Genomic DNA, 16,204 nt, shown 5'->3' with positions numbered 1-16,204 from the left:
CTGATGTCGTAGCGGCTCTGGAACTGCCCACGTTTCCTTTGCCAAGACCTATGATCTTCACCCAATTGGATGGAACTATGGCGGGAGGGAAAGCAGTCAATCATTCCACGGGACTGGTCGCCTTGCAGATGGGCTCCCATCAGGAAAAACTGCCATTTGTTGTAGCTCTAGTGGGGGGTCCTCTGGTTATCTTAGGCATGCCCTGGTTTGTGCAACAAAATCCTTTTATCAACTGGCTACATAGAACTGTGACTTTTGTGGATGGATTTTACAAAGTACCCGAAAAAGATCTACTTGAAGACATGGAGGGTGGAGGGGTAGTGTATACTACTGTACAAATGCTTCAACCTCTTGAGGGACTGCCCAGTCAGTATCAGGATCTTGCTGAGGTATTTGGGGAAAAGGAAGCAGATCGCTTGCCACCCCACCGAAAAATGGACTGTGCCATTGAATTCTTACCAAATGTAAAATTGCCTCACCCAAAAATATACCCCATGTCTCCCAAAGAGCTCACTACGCTAAGGGAGTTCATTGACAAAAACCTAGCTAGGGGTTTCATTGAGCCTGCTAACTCCCCGGTAGGAGCCCCTGTCCTATTCAGGCCAAAAAAGGATGGGTCATTAAGGCTTTGTACCGATTTCCGCGGGCTCAATGCGGTCTCAATATTAAATAAATATCCTTTGCCCCTGATCAAAGATATGTTATCACATCTGGCCAGAGGCAAAATCTTCTCAAAACTGGATTTGAGAGAAGCCTATTTTCGTATTCGCATAAGGGAAGGGGATGAGTGGAAAACAGCGTTTAACTGTCCTCTCGGGGCTTTCCAATACAAAGTCTTACCCTTTGGTTTGTCGGGAGCACCTGGGGTTTTTATGCAACTAATCAATGAGGTCTTGCATGACCACCTATTTAAGGGGGTACTGGTATATTTGGATGATGTATTGATTTATACTGAAACCATGTCAGAACATATCCACTTGGTGCGTCAGGTGCTGGCTAAATTGAAAAAAGCAGAGTTGTACGCTAAACTGTCAAAATGTGCCTTTCATCAGTCACAAATTGATTATCTAGGCTATCGAATTTCAGCTAAGGGCATTGAAATGGACCCTGCAAAAGTGGAAGCTATTGTGGCATGGGAGCCTCCCCGTACCAGGAGACAATTACAAAGTTTCCTCGGATTCGCCAATTTTTATCAGGCATTTGCCCAAAATTTTGCTGAAATCGCCCTCCCCCTTACTGAACTGTTAAAAACCAAAGGACAGGGGGATACGCGACGTTCAAAGAACCCAGGAGCGCTCCTTAAATGGACTCCAACCTGTCAGCAGGCGTTCGAAGCGCTCAAACAAATCTTCACCACAGAGCCAATTTTACAGCATCCAGACCCCTCTAAACCATTCATTGTACAAGTAGATGCTTCTGATTTCTCCATCGGAGCACTCTTGCTACAATCTGACCACTCTGGCGCCTTAAAACCCTGTGCTTACCTCTCCCGCAAATTCACCGAAACAGAGAGGAGATGGCACGTTTGGGAAAAAGAGGCTTTTGCTGTAAAAACTGCTTTAGAAACATGGCGACACTTATTAGAAGGGACTTCCAACCCTTTTGAAGTCTGGACTGACCATAAAAACCTGGAAGCCCTAAGCACCAGTCGCAAACTTAGCCCCAAACAGCTTCGCTGGGCTGAGTTCTTCAGCCGCTTTGACTTCGCCCTCAAATTCATACCAGGCAAGAAAAACTTTTTGGCTGATGCACTCTCCCGCTGACCCCAAGATGCTGGCCCGGGGCCAACTGTCCAAGGAACTGTCTGGACCAAAAAACAATTAAGTCTGGCAGCAGTGACGCGCAGTCAGACGCGAGCGCAGCAAACGCAATCTCTAGCCGCTCCGCATCCCAGCCACTTGCCATGCTTGTCAATTCCAACAGATTTGCAACAACAGTTGCTTCTCCACCTTAAAACAGATACTTGGTTACAAACTAATCGAGACACTCTAACTTTCACCGACAATCTTGCCTGGCACAATGATCGTCTCTATGTACCCGATGCGTTGCGCAAAACGATACTCCAGCGCTGCCACGATGACAAGCTGGCTGGACATTTTGGCTATTTAAAAACTCTTCACCTTGTTCACCGACAATTCTGGTGGCCAACCTTGCTTAAAGACCTTAAAGCGTATGTCACCGCGTGCCCTGTTTGTGCAGCAACAAAGCGCAAAACGGGCAAACCCCAGGGTCTCCTTCAACCCGTCGCCACCCCATCTGTCCCCTGGCAGGACATATCCATGGACTTTATCATTGATCTACCCCCTAGTCAACGCAAAACAGTCATTTGGGTGGTCAAAGATTTTTTCTCGAAGCAAGCTCATTTCATCCCATGCGCTTCTATCCCCACCGCACACCAGCTGGCCCGCCTCTTCCTCATCCATGTGTACCGCCTCCATGGTGTCCCCGCCCGTTTGGTGAGTGACAGAGGCACACAATTTATGTCACAGTTCTGGCGGGCATTTTTGAAACTTCTGGGCACCAAGCAATCCCTCTCCACCGCGTGGCATCCGGAAACGGACGGATCTACAGAGGCGGTTAACTCTACACTGGAACAATATCTCAGAGCTTTTGTTAATTACCAACAAGACAATTGGGTCGACTTACTCCCTTTTGCAGAAGTCGCCTATAACAATGCCGTTCATCAAAGCACTGGTCAAGTTCCTTTTAAAACAGTTTTTGGGTGCGATTTCGTTCCTATTCCTGAACTTCCCCATCCACAACCTCTACCAGCTTCCCTCACTGACTGGGCTGACTCTCTCAAACACTCATGGCTTAACATTCAACAAGCTCTCCTCCATGCCCAGGCTACTTACAAACGCCATGCCGATGCAAAGCGTTCCCCTGAACCATCTTTTACTGTCGGGGATAAAGTCTACTTATCAACCAAATTTCTCAAGTCCCCACAACCCTCCAAAAAACTTGGCCCTAAGTTCGTGGGACCTTTTCCAATTGTGGCACAAATTAACCCTGTTACTTTTAAACTTGCTTTGCCTCACAACCTCAAACGTTTACATCCTGTTTTCCATTGTAGTTTACTCAAGCCCTACCTGCCGTCGGACCGCTGGCATCCCCAACCCGTTCCACCACCTCCGCTCATGATTGATAACCAGCAACATTTCAAGGTGACATCCATCCTGGACTCTCGCTGCCAGCGCTCCACTTTGCAATACCTCGTTCGTTGGAAACATTTCCCTCATCCTGAATGGGTCGCTGCTACAGACGTACTCTCCCCTCGTCTAGTAGCCCAATTTCACTCTGCCTATCCTAACAAACCTGCTCCATAGCATTCTTTTGGGGAGGGGGCGATATGTCATGTTACCCATTTCAGTGTTCTGTTAACATTGTAACGTTTCACATGTCATCTTCTGTTCCGTGTTCCTTCGTCCATCCCAGGTTTTTCCATTCCTCCGCCCTCCGTTGTTTTGAGGGCTTGGAATGTATGTTTGGGTTTGCGCTCCTGTTCAAGGTTACTTTCCCAGGCACGTCTAACGGTCCTAGCACCTGGGAGGGGGTGCGCATTGACGAGGGATGGGGGCGGAACTTGCTCACAGGCAATGCTTTTAAGTTTGTATTTGGCGCGCTTTTGCTCATTCTCAACTTTCTCTGTATTTGCATACTATTCCTTTAATAAATCAGTTATCTTTAAGCCCGAGCTTGTGAGACTGAGTATTTGGGATTAGGCAACCATTACAGTAACGATCCTTTGCTGAAGTTGGATCCTTTGCTGCTGCTTATTTTTAAACATTTGAAATAATTTAGGCTGGTGGGGGTGTTCTCTCCTTGGTAGTTCCTTGATTGGGGTATTGTCTCCTGCTTGATTGTTCATCTGGTATTAATCCTGGTGTTAATCTTTGCTGATATGGGTGTTGATTGCTGGCAAGGAGGGGTTCTGGTCTTTTTGTTTCCATTTTAGCTTTTTTATTGTCTCTTTTGAATGGTTTGTAAGCGTTGTTTACCTCTATGTGCCTGTTGATGGGTGACTTGTCTGAGTACCAGGCTCCCAGGAATTCCCTCACATGTTTGGATTTGGCTTGGTCTAGGGTGCTCAGAGACAGAGCACCTGGTGGCCTTTCCCTCCTTTGGGGCCACTTGGATGACCAGCGAGGCTCCCAGAGAGCAGGGATGCTTCGTGTCTCCTGCCATTCCCCAGAGGCGCTCAGAGGCCTTTCTTCTTCCCGCCTTTTTTCCCTCAGCAATGTCTCCGGCTGAGGAGCTGCTCCCATTTCCTCAGCCCTTCTGAGAGGCAACGCAGTCTTTTTGTTTCCATTTTAGCTTTTCTATTGTCTCTTTTGAATGGTTTGTAAACACAGTTTACCTCTATGTGCCTGTTGATGGGTGACTTGTCTGAGTGCCAGGCTCCCAGGAATTCCCTCACGTTCTATCGTTTTTTGGATTGTATCCAAATGATGAACTAACCAACTATATTTTTTTAAAAGTTGTGGAACTCTACCATATGTGATTAATTAATGGTTTAATCTGTCATGTGGACTCAAATGGGTAATTTACTGATGAAGGAGAACTTTGTGGGTCAAGTTAAAAGCCCCTAACCCAAATATAACTTTCCAGAGAAAATAGAACACTGGCTTAGCTATCCTTCTACAAAAAACACTTTCCCATGGAAACTAAAACTCTCAGTTCAGCTATAAAACTTTTAGAAGGCCAAGGATAATAAGCTGGGGAGAGATACTGGGAGGTGAGTAGAGTTCTGGGAAAGCAGTAGAAATTATACTCCTCAAAAGAAACTATGTTCATGAACAACAGCCTCCTTGTTCTTTCAAAACCCCAATTGTAGTCCTGGCCCATTACCTCATAGTTACACCTGTTACCTCATAGTTACACCCTAATGGCCTCACTGACTTAATTAAGTACATGATGCAATTGAATACTTGCTATTGTCTTTACCTAATCAGATATCTTGATTCTGTTTCCAGTCACATGTATATTCTCATGTGCATATGTCTATAAAGATGGCTATAACACACCCACACACACACACCCATCTTTAGGCCTGTCTTGGCCTCCAGTGCTGTCAATAAACCAGTTTGTGCTTCAGTGTGATTGGGTCCTGGTTTCCAGTTCAAATGTATCCCTGTGATTATTCTCCTACACTAAACTATGGCACAACCATGGGAAGAATGTCATGTGAACTCCACAACTATGTTCTCAAGGCTCCTTCAGATACTGACAACATTTTGCTTTTTTCCTTTCTTTTTGATGTATAAATTCTTCCCCTGGTTAATTAAATTTCTATTGCTTTCCCAGAACTCTACTCACCTCCCAGTATCATTATTTGACACCCCAAATGAAAACTAAGTTTAGAGTTGAACTGTACAAAGGAACTAAAATCTCTGTTCCCATCCCTTCTTTAAATGTTGGCACACTTCTACAGCTGTGCAGTAAAAATAGAATGGGGATTTCCCAGTGTGAATGAGCCAATGATTTTCTTGTTGTTTATTCTTTCAGTCACTTCTGACTCTTCATGACTTCATGGATCAGCCCACACCAGAGCTTCCTGTCGGTTGTCGCCACCCTCAGCTCCCTCAAAGTCAAATCTGTCACCTCTAGGAAAAGGAAATTTCTGTAGAACTTGGAGCTATGCTTTATGATAGCAGCAATGAATTTTTCATTGCATGTAGCATCCAATGGTTTGGAATTGTTTCATTTGAATTGTATTTATTTATTTGCTACAATTTATATGCTGCTCAATCTGACAAGATTTAAAGCAGCTTTCAAGAATAAAAGAGGGAGCCAATCTAACCTTGGGAGGAACGCTATTCCAAAGAAGTGGGGCTACGAGTGAAAAGGTTGGTTCCCATGGTTTTTGAAGAGGACATTGCTTGAGAGAAGGGAACTAGAAAGACCATACCCTTCTCAATCTTATTGAGTGAGTAGAAGCCACTGGGAGAAGGCAGTCCTATAGATAAATAGATCCTAAGCCAGGTAGAGATTTAAAAATAACAATCAGCACCTTTAATTGCACCCAGAAGGAAACCAGTAAGAACTGCAGTTCGCATAGGGTTGTTACATGGAAAAAGCCAGAAGTCCCAATTGCTACACAAGCCATTGCATTCTGGACCAGCTTAAACTGTAAAGGCAGCACCCTGTAAGGTGTTTTGCAGTAGTCCAAATGAGAGGTAAATGTGGCATGAGTGATCATGAGCAGGATCTCGCAGTCCATGAAAGGCTATGGTCTCAGTTCCATACCAGACTTGAAACCTGACTGGAAGGAATCCAGATAATCTGTTTTCTTCAGGGTTCTTTGCAATTGTACCTGTCACCTTCTCCACAACCTTTGCTAAAAAAAAAAAAAAGAGGTAGGAAGCCAGATGATAGCTATTCAATATTGCTTGGTCAAGTGATGTCTTCTAAAGGAGAACACACACCACCTCTTCAAGGCAGGTAGCATCATTCCTTCTTTCAAGGATGCATTAACCACCATCCCAACTCACCTCCCTGGATGCTTTCACTGACCAAAAAGTATTGGGATCCAAGCCTCATCTGGCTGGGCTAATCTCAGAAAGAATCTTCTCACTTTCTCAAGATTAATAGGCTCTAACTCCTTCCAGGTCACCTGGCAAGATGTAGTCCTGGTCACTTCAATAAAATGTGCATCCATCTCTAAATGAATCTGAGTGATTTTATCCTCTACTTGTCTTGAAAACTTCTCACAAAAGCTCAGCAGATGCTCTTATGATCCATACAGTACATCCTAAAAGCATCCATATAATTTTAAACAGAGCCACTGGCTGACGACAATCTGCGGATTCAAATTTTACTGCCCTGGTGTAGACTCAAGTCTGAGTTCTTAGCTACTGTATGTTCAGACAGATTCACTCTTCCACCAACATCACTCTAGGCATCTCTTCTGTCACTTGGTCTCCTTGGAGCCCCTTGATAAACCAAGGCATTCCTCTGGATTAATGAACAGGCAGAGACCACTCAGGTGCAATTCTGCCCAAGGCCTCTGAAAAACTGCCCACCAGGCCTTGCAAAACTCCCTGAGAGTTCTCTGGAAATTGAGAGACTCCATTAGTTAGATAGGTCATTCTTTTGAGGGTTGATGGCACTATAGCAGTCACAGAGTAATATGACCATGACAAAAGACAGATGCTAACGTCCTCCACTCTCAGATCATGTCATGTCTGCTCTGAGGCAAAAAACAGAACATGTGGCCACCCATATAAGTCAGGGTTGTGGAGAAGCCCATGAACTCCCAGGCTACTTCAACGTGTATAACATCCCCTGCAAGACTCATAGTCTTGTTACTCCTACCTAACAGACAATTGATTACACTAATGTTAAATCCTCGCTTAGTGACAGTAATTGGGCCCAGAATTTCCATTGCTAAATGATGTGATCATACAGCATGATGTCACTTGACCACACCACTTAGCAATGGCAGTTCTGGCATTCTCTGGTCACCGTTGTTAAGTGAGGACCACACAGGTTGTTAAGTGACCTGACTGCCATGTTTCCAACAGCCCTGATGCCATAGTCAGGGAGGGGTATTCAAATTCTTCTTGAGACCCTGGCAGTGAAGAAAAGGCACTGCTCCATAAGGGAAGTGGATATGAGGGGTTGCACATTACATTCGGCCTTAGGAACAAGATGGGGCTGCTGGTGGTGTTCCAACTGTCCTGATGTGTGGCAGTGGGCTTGCTTGAGTTCCTTGACCTTGTTGCTGGACTGGTGGTGGAGTCCCCAGGTTTATGGGTTCTGGATGATTTCAACCTCCAGGCTCTGGCACTGGGCTCCAAATGGCTTAGGAGATTATGTTCTTCATGGGAACCACAGGCTTGTGCCATGAAATCCTGAATGACACATATAAGAGATCACGTGGTAGGCCTGACCCATATCTTCAGCAGATGCAACATGTTCTGAATGGAAGATATCCATGCTTTGCCATGATTACTTCCCTGAGTCAGTTAATTTGTTTGACCTCCTTAAGGGCAGCAAAATATGTTAGACTGTATGTGGAGATGACCGGGGCAATGAGACACAGCCAGGAACAGTCAGATAAAGAGCAGCTTAGCCCGCTGCAGAAATGTGGGTAGGGGAAGAGGCTCAGAAGCCATCCTCCCTAGTTTTTTGGGATGTAAAGGGGATGGGGAAAGAAGTACTTTCAGACTTGTGAGATTCTGATAATGTAGCCTTACAATAAAATAGAATCTTCTGAGCCTTTTGCCCCACCCACATTCCTGCTACAAGCTTAACTGCCTTTTATTCCCACATACCATTACAATACGTAAGATGGTCCTTCCCAACTTCTCATGGACTCTTGGGGGTTTCGTTCTTTTTTCTAAGATGTGCATATATTTCTTATTTATCATAGAGTCATAGGGTTAGAAGGGACCCTGGAGGACTTCTACCCCAACCCCCTGCCCAGTGCAGGAATCCTCATATCATTCCAGACAAAAGGTTGTCTCGTCTCATCTCAGCTTAAAGAGTACGAAAAAGTATGAAGATACAAAAAGCAAAATTAAACATAGAACATAAGTCAAAACATTATGAAGGGGAATTTGGTGACACATTCTCCCCTTCTCTTCCATTCTTTTTCCTCAACCACTAACCACTACTTAATTATGTATGCTATGCTTTTAATGTTTAATATTAAGACTCTTTTTTATGGCATTTAGGGAACTTCCCAGCAATCTCGTAGACAGCTATGCCAGATTTCTTGTTAGTCTCTAGAATCTTCCATTGCAGATCACAACAAGCTGCTTCTGCTGAGGAGCTGGGGGCACTGACACAAGTGAAGGGATTCCTGGATTGACAGTGGAGAAAACCAACATGAAACAAGAAATAATGGCTTTGTATTGTTGCAGAACATTTCTGTAACCTTTAATCTGTTACATTTTGTTATTTTTTCATGCTATGGAAGCTTTAACAATAAAAGCTTCTTCTCCATCTCCTTTATTTTATTCATGGCCCACCCCTCCATTTTTTCTTTCTTTTTGTTCCTCCCTGATTTTTCATTGTTCTTCTAATATGTCCTCCTGTCATGTTCACCGTTCCAATGTTCCTGGTACATCGTAACGTTTCGCATGTCATTTACCTGATATGTGTTTGATCTGGGAAGGGAGGAGGATTCCATCTCGGGGAGTCGTTATCTGTTGGCTGCTGGTTTGGAATGTGTTTGGGTTATCTCATGTGTTCAAGGTTACTTTCCCAGGATCAGTAGAAATGGTTACCAGCACCTGGGGGGGGGGGGGAGTTTGCAATGGCCGGGTGAGGTGAGGGATTACGTTTTGAGCTGAGGGTTTTTAGTTTGTATTTGGTGCACTTTTACTCATTCTCAGCTTTCTCTGTATTTGCATGCTATTCTCACAATAAATCAGTTATCATTAAGTACCTGCTTGTGAGTCTGACTCTGTTAGGATAGGCAATCATTACATAAAGCTGAGAATCTAAAAAAAAAAAAATTCCGTTAGCCCCTTTCCAGATTTATTTTGTTAGGGGATTGCTAGCGATGAGCAAACCAAATCCACAAGCTATGGAAAGGGAGGAGTCGAGCAAGGGGGAACCCGATTATACGGTGGTAAGAACAGAAAATGTTCCCCCTAGAGAGACTTCAGAAGTTCGGGAGGGGTTGAGCTTCAGCCTCGGGGATGAGGAGGCTGGAGGCAAGAGAGCCCCTGAACCGACCGGCGAGTCGCCAGGCGAGTTGATCACCTGGGATGAGACACAGGGAGCCCTACCCGGGACGTCAAGAACGTCTTGGAAGCAGCGGTACCCGTTGTCCCCAACTGTGGTGAGGCAAGAGAGAAAGGAGGAATCCCAAACCCCTGAACGTATAAAACTGCTGGAGGCTAAATTGGAGTCCTTAGAATTTATGTTCCGAAAAATGTCCATGGACTGGGGTCCCCAAGAGAGGAGGAGAGAGGAGTCCAGCCATAGGTACTCAACTCCTTCTTCACCCCCACCTTCCCCAGAGGAAAGGAGTAGGACCTGGCACCGAGAGGAAGTGAGAGCACCGAGGGTGAGAATTTCAAGGTCCCCTCCTTGAGACCAGAGATCTTTGGGGGCTACAAGGAAGGCCGATCGTCCAGCTGTGACGGAGGGACCACCCGGAGTGGGGATAAAGGACTTTACTGTTAAATTTGATGGAGACCCAACCAAGCTGTCCTTTTTCCTTACCAATGCAAGGAGTTATATGGACGAATGGGAACAGTGCTTCCGTTCAGAAAGGGCTAAGATTAATGCCATTGCCACTAAGCTCAAGGGGCGGGTGGCCGATTGGTACATGCAGTTGTGTCAATCGGAGGCCCCTGAGTTGGAGGAGTTGGAGGAATTCTTGTGGGCGTTAAAATTACACTTTGAAGACCTGTTAGCTAAAGAAAGAGCAAAACGGGCATTGAAGGAGCTGTGCCAAGGACCACGATCGGTGGCAGACTATGCTCTGGAGTTTAAGGCTTTGGCTGGGAAAGTCGAGGATTGGTCCCAATCCACCTTAATAGAACTTTTTAAGGACGGTCTAAATACGGAAGTCCTAAGGTGGTCACTGGGGCGAGATGACCCGGACTCCTTGTATGAGTGGATACAGCTGGCAGGGAAGGCTGAGCATGCCCAAGAAAATTTTGCTCACCGAAGGGTGATGAAATATGCTAAGCTCAGCAAGTGTTCCCGCACCGCTGCACCCACTGGGAAGCCTGGGCAACGTGCGTGGGAAGAAGAGAGAGAGTGCCACTACGCGAAGGGACAATGCCTCCGATGTGGGAAGGAAGGTCACCGAGCGGCGGCGTGCCCGAAAGGTAAGACCAAGGAACATCCAGGAAAGTCGTCGGGGAAGTCACCCTCTTTACCCAGGAAGATGAAGGCGGCTTTGGCTGAGACCGAGGCAGAGGAAGTCCCTTATTTCGGGGACGAGGGGGAGCCCAAGCTGCTCCAGCCGGTGGGAAACGCCAGCCACCTGCTTTAAAGGGCGCCACTGGGCAGGTGGTAGAGGAAGGGCGCAACCACATTTCAGTGAGTGGCAACTATCCTACACTGACAGTGAAAGTGAAGTTAGGCTCCCGCACAAGAACTGTCGAAGTGTGGGCGTTGATTGATTCAGGGTGTTCCCGTTGCTTGATGCACCCTGACGTGGTGGCTGCTCTGGAGTTACCCAGGTTTCCATTAAAACGTCCCATGATTTTTACCCAGCTGGATGGTTCTACGGCAGGGGGGAAGCCAGTCCCCATTCCAAGGGGAAGGTGGCGTTGCAAATGGACAGCCACCGTGAGAGGCTGCCATTTGTAGTGGCGCCTGTGGGGGGTCCTTTGGTCATTCTGGGGATTCCTTGGTTGGTCCAGCAAAATCCGTATATAAATTGGGTGCACAGGACTTTGATTTTTGGTGATAGTTTCTATCAAGCCCCTGGAGAGGACGATGCTCCACAGGCTGCAGTGGGGAGGGCAGTGACAGCAACCCCGCACTTCGCTGCCACCCCACTGGAAGGCTTGCTGGAGCAATACCAGAGTTTTGCAGATGTGTTTGGTGAGAAAGAGGCAGACCAACTCCCACCTCATCAGAAAACTGATTGTGCCATAGAGTTGGTCCCTGATGCACAACTACCCAAGCCAAAAATCTATGCCATGACACAAAAGGAACTGGCAGCGTTGTGGGAGTTTGTGGACAAAAACTTGGCCAGGGGTTTTATTGAACCAGTGAATTCACCAGTAGGCTCCCCTGTTTTGTTCCGTGCGAAGAAGGATGGGACATTGAGACTTTGCACAGATTACCGCGGATTAAATGCAGTATCAATATTGAACAAATATCCTTTGCCAATAATAAAAGACATGTTAGCACATCTGGCCAAGGGGAAGATCTTTTCTAAGCTGGGTTTGAGAGAAGCCTATTTCTGTATCCGTATACGGGAGGGGGATGAGTGGAAGACTGCTTTCAATTGTCCTCTGGGCTCGTTCCAGTACAAGGTTTTGCCGTTTGGTTTGGTGGGGGCACCTGGGGTGTTTATGCAATTGATCAATGAAGTGTTACATGAACATTTGTTTAAAGAGGTACTGGTCTATTTGGATGATGTTTTGATTTATACTGAAACGATGGAGGAACATGAACGTTTGGTGAAACAGGTGCTTAGCAAACTGAGAAAGGCTGAGCTTTATGCTAAACTATCTAAGTGTGAATTTCATAAGACTCAGCTTGACTATTTGGGGTACAGAATTTCCGACAAGGGTATTGAAATGGACCCTGCAAAAATTCAAGCTATTCTGGAATGGGAGCGCCTGCGTACTCGCAGGCAGCTCCAGAGTTTTCTTGGCTTTTCCAACTATTATCGCCAGTTCATCCAGGGGTTCACAGAAATTGCATTGCCTCTCACTGATTTATTACGAACAAAGGGGCTGGGGGACACACGGAAGGTGAAGAACCCAGGAGCGTTGCTCAATTGGACACCTGAGTGCCAGTTGGTGTTTGACAAACTTAAGAGCCTGTTCACTGCTGAACCTATTCTGCAACACCCTGATCCCACTAAGCCCTTTGTGGTTCAAGTGGATGCTTCCAATTTCTCCATTGGAGCACTCTTGTTGTAGGCGGATGCTGCAGGCTGCCTGAAGCCCTGTGCCTATTTGTCCCGCAAATTTTCCAAGACGGAAAGGCGATGGCATGTTTGGGAGAAAGAGGCTTTTGCAGTCAAGGCTGCTTTGGACACATGGCGCCACCTCTTAGAGGGGGCAAATGTCCTTTCGAGGTTTGGACTGACCATAAAAATTTGGAAGCGCTTAGCACGCCCCGTAAGCTCAGCCCTAAGCAAATCCATTGGGCTCAATTTTTCAGCCACTTTGATTTTAAACTGTTCATTCTGGGAAAGAAAAACTTCCTGGCTGATGCGCTTTCCCGCCTGCCCCAGGATTCGGTCTAGGTACCTGACATGGTGGGAACACTGTGGACAGAGCCCCAGTTGGGTATGCAAGCTGTCACACGCAGTCAGACTCGTGTGCAGCTGCCCTCAGCTTCAGTTTCACCGGCTAGGGGAACGCCGGCGGTTCCTTCGCAATTGCAACAAAAATTTCTCTCTGAACTGAAATCTGACACTTGGTTGCAAGTGAATAGAGACAATGTTACATTTGACAGAGGCTTCGCATGGAAGCAGAACCGCCTCTATGTCCCTGACAGTTTGCGAAGGGAGATTTTGAGTAGATCTCATGATGATAAGGTGGCTGGTCATTTTGGCTTTGTGAAAACCTTACACCTGGTGCGCTGGCAATTCTGGTGGCCTACATTGAGACGTGATTTCAAAGACTCTGTTGCTTCTCACCTTGTCTGTGCCATGTCAAAATGGAAGGGAGGCAAACTGCAAGGCTTGCTACAGCCTGTGGCCAGTCCCACCCATCCTTGGGAGGAGATCTCCATGGACTTTATTGTCGATTTGCCTCCTAGTCAGAGAAAGACTGTGATTTGGGTGGTGAAAGACTTCTTTTCTAAACAAGCCCATTTCACTCCATGTGCCTCCATTCCGTCTGGTCAACAATTAGCCCGCCTCTTCCTAGTCCACATCTACAGGATCCACAGGAGCCCCTCCCACTTGGTCACAGATCGCGGGACACAGTTTACTTCCCAGTTTTGGAGGGCATTTTTAAAGCTGGTGGGCACCAAACAGGCGTTGTCCACTGCATCGCATCCTGAGACTGACGGATCTACAGAGGCTCTTAATTCAACCCTTGAGCAATTTCTGCATGCATTTGTTAACTATCAGCAGGACAATTGGGTTGATCTCCTGCCTTTTGCTGAAGTGGCTTACAACAACGCTGTCCATCAGAGCACAGGGCACACCCCTTTCCGTACTGTTTTTGGCCGGGATTTTGTGCCCATTCCTGATCTGCCTCAGCCCACTACACCGCCCTGTTCTGCTTCGGATTGGGCTGCACACCTGGCCAATTCCTGGCCGGTAATTCAACAAGCGTTGGCTGATGCCCAATCCACCTATAAACTGCATGCTGATAAGAGACAAGCACTTCAACCTGCCTTTAAAGTTGGTGATAAGGTCTACCTTTCCACCAAGTTCATTAAGTCTCCTCAGCCCTCGAAGAAATTAGCTCCTAAATTTGTTGGTCCTTTTCCCATTGTGGGAGTTGTGAACCCTGTCACGTTGAAATTGGATTTGCCACACAATCTTAGACGTTTACATCCTGTTTTTCATTGCAGCTTGCTCAAGCCTGTCAACCACTCCAATCGCTGGCATCCCCAACCTACACCTCCTGCACCAATCATGATTGACAGGCAACAACATTTTGAGGTGAAGGAGGTCCTGGATTCTCGCCGGCTTTGTGGCACTTTGCAGTACCTAATCTGATGGAAACATTTCCCCCACCCTGAGTGGGTGGCTGCCTGTGATGTTCACTCTCCTGTTTTAGTTAGATGCTTCCACATTGCTTATCCTATGAAACCTGTTCCTTAGTATTTTGGGGGGGCGGTATGTCATGTTCGCCGTTCCAATGTTCCTGGTACATCGTAACATTTCGCATGTCATTTCACTGATACATGTTTGATCTGGGAAGGGAGGAGGATTCCATCTCGGGGAGTCGTTATCTGTTGGCTGCTGGTTTGGAATGTGTTTGGGTTATCTCGTGTGTTCAAGGTTACTTTCCCAGGATCAGTAGAAAACGGTTACCAGCACCTGGAGGGGGGGGGAGTTTGCTATGGCCGGGTGAGGTGAGGGATTACGTTTTGAGCCGAGGGTTTTTAGTTTGTATTTGGCGCGCTTTTGTTTATTCTCAGCTTTCTCTGTATTTGCATACTATTCTCACAATAAATCAGATATCATTAAGTACCTGCTTGTGAGTCTGACTCTGTTAGGCTAGGCAATCATTACACCTCCACTTCCTCAAGGCAGCAATCAATTACCACAATACCACATGCATTGTTTGAATTTCACTCCTCACAGCTTGTTAAGTGTCCATTACTTAATGAGTTCTGTGAATCATTGCATCTAGCACTGTTCTTAATTGCTGTTAATAGCGCAACCTCCTAACCACTAAAACCCATTAGGATGTTCCCTCTGCCATAGTTTCCAAAATATTCCCTGCTTTCTTACATCATTCCAGTTGGCAAAGGAGTGAGGCCAAAAGGCTGTATTCTCTCTCTGTCTTGCTGAATATATATTGAAGGAGGCTGGATTAGAAGAATCATAGAATCATAGGGTTGGAAGGGACTTTGGGGGTCTTCTTGCCCAACCCCCTGCTGAGGACAAGAAGCTTCAATCCATCCCAGACAAATGGCTGTCCAACTTTTGACTCTAGGAGATTTCCACTGCTTAATAACTCTCATGGCCAGGAAATTACTCCTTATTTTGAGTTTGGATCTCTCTCTGAAAAGCTTTCACCTGTGGAGTCCTTAGTATTCTTTCAGCCTTGTTGTTTTCTTGCAGACATTTCATTGCCAGACTAGGCAACATCTTCAGTATGAAGAAAGAGTGGGCCTTGCTCTCCCTCTTTGCACTGAAGATGTTGGCTAGTGTGAGAAATTTGATCTTAAGATCTAAGCCCATATGGCTGTGAGAGCTGGACCATAAGGAAGGCTGAGTGAAGGAAGATCGATGCTTTGGAGCTCTGGTGTTGGAGGAAAATTCTGAGCGTGCCTTGGACTGCAAGAAGATCAAACCAGTCCACACTCCAGGAAATAAAGCCAGACTGCTCACTTGAGGGAATAATATTAAAGGCAAAACTGAAATACTTTGGCCACACAATGAGAAGACAGGACACCCTGGAGAAGATGCTGATGCTAGGGAGAGTGGAGGGCAAAAGGAAGAGGGGCCGACCAAGGGCAAGGTGGATGGATGATATTCTAGAGGTGACGGACTCGTCCCTGGGGGAGCTGGGGGTGCTGACGACCGACAGGAAGCTCTGGCGTGGGCTGGTCCATGAAGTCACAATGAGTTGGCAGTGACTGAATGAATAAGCAACAAAATATATGAGAAATATATTTAAACCTATATTAAAATACTGTAAGAAGTGAGAGATGCCTATGCAACACTTTTCCCAATTCCAGAATGTAAAATAAGGTATCATTACCTTTCACCTTGTTTGCATGTGCTAAGGCCAAAAATAAATAAGGTGCAATCATATGTCTCTAAAGGTGACATCCACCATTCAGTCTGAGCAAAGGATTGAGCCAAAGCATTGGTGAAAATAGTCAGCAAAGGTTGATGATCAGTGATGATTGTAAGTGG

The 16,204-nt window shown here is 46.2% G+C and overlaps 2 protein-coding genes across 2 annotated transcripts in view; one reads left to right on the top strand and one right to left on the bottom strand.

The window, feature by feature from the left end:
- LOC134499608 (cytochrome P450 2J2-like) overlaps positions 1-16,204 on the bottom strand; it is a 163,213-nt gene that overhangs the window by 11,608 nt on the left and 135,401 nt on the right. The window lies entirely within an intron of this gene.
- ABCC5 (ATP binding cassette subfamily C member 5) overlaps positions 7,058-16,204 on the top strand; it is a 528,771-nt gene continuing 519,624 nt past the window's right edge. Inside the window, exon 1 of the mRNA XM_063306329.1 lies at positions 7,058-7,064. The gene's annotated coding sequence lies outside the window, so the exon portion shown is untranslated. The remainder of the gene's footprint in view (positions 7,065-16,204) is intronic.

This window comes from Candoia aspera, chromosome 6 (assembly GCF_035149785.1).
Source record: "Candoia aspera isolate rCanAsp1 chromosome 6, rCanAsp1.hap2, whole genome shotgun sequence".
Lineage (NCBI taxonomy): Eukaryota > Metazoa > Chordata > Lepidosauria > Squamata > Boidae > Candoia > Candoia aspera.
Note: the sequence above shows the minus strand (reverse complement) of the source record. Positions and strands in the feature narration are given on the sequence as shown.